The 1,039-nt window shown below is 46.1% G+C and overlaps 1 protein-coding gene across 1 annotated transcript in view; it reads left to right on the top strand.

Moving 5' to 3' along the window:
• IKBKAP (inhibitor of kappa light polypeptide gene enhancer in B-cells, kinase complex-associated protein) overlaps nt 1–1,039 on the top strand; it is a 31,626-nt gene that overhangs the window by 1,067 nt on the left and 29,520 nt on the right. The gene's annotated exons all lie outside the window — the stretch shown is intronic.

Below are 1,039 nucleotides of genomic sequence, written 5' to 3'. Positions count from 1 at the left end.
TACACAATTTCTAAGACAAGCCAGGATGCCATTGGCTTTCTTGGTCACCTGGGCACACTGCTGGCTCATATTCAGCCACTTGTCAATTAGAACCCCCAGGTCCTTTTCTGCCAGACACTTTCCAGCCACACTTCCCCAAGCCTGTAGAGTTGCCTGGGGTTGTTGTGGCCCAAGTGCAGGACCTGGCACTTAGCCTTGTTGAAGCCCAGACCATTAACATGAGCCCAACTATCCAGTCTATCCGAGTCTCTCTGTAGAGCCTCCCTATCCTCATGCAGATCAGCACTCCCACCTAGTTTGGTGTCACCTGTGAACTTACTGATAATACACTCTATGTCCTTATCAAGATCATCAATAAAGAGGTTAAACAGAAATGCTCCCAACACTGAGCCCTGAGGAACACCACTTGTGACTGGCCCCAGGTGGATTTGACTCCATTGACCACCACTCTCTGGGCCCAACTGTCCAGCCAGTGCTTGATCCAACAGATCATGTGCTCATCCAGGCCATGAGCACCCATTTTTTTAATGAGAGTTCTATGGGGAAACGTGTCAAATGCTTTTTGGAGGTCCAGATAGACAATATCCACAGCCTTTCACTCATCCAGTAGCTGGGTCATTGGGTCATAGAAGGAGATCAGGTTCCTAAGGCAGGACCTGCCTTTCATAAACCCATGCTGACTGGGTCTGATCCCCTGGTTATCCTCTATATGTCTTCTAATGACACTCAGGATTATCTGCTCCATGACCTTCCCTGGTGCTGAGGTCAGACTGACAGGTCTATAGTTTCCTGGATCCTTCTTTCTGCCTTTCTTATAGATGGGTGTTACATTTGCTATCCTCCAATTCATCATGTGTTGCAGCATCATGCTCTGAAGAACATCATTAACTGAAGAGAAAGTGTTGTATTTTGTGATTTGAAGACCATTTGGAATAAAAAAAGCCCTAGAAAACGTGAAAGAGACACCAAAATATCTTAGCTGAGTAAATATGGCAGGAGCTGAGATACTTGCTTTCTGTTCCTTCTTGAGCATCAGATT

The sequence above is a fragment of the Chaetura pelagica genome, unplaced genomic scaffold (genome assembly GCF_000747805.2).
Source record: "Chaetura pelagica isolate M959 unplaced genomic scaffold, ChaPel_1.0 scaffold126, whole genome shotgun sequence".
Lineage (NCBI taxonomy): Eukaryota > Metazoa > Chordata > Aves > Apodiformes > Apodidae > Chaetura > Chaetura pelagica.
The sequence above is the reverse complement of the archived record's forward strand: the minus strand, read 5'-3'. Positions and strand labels throughout refer to the sequence as shown.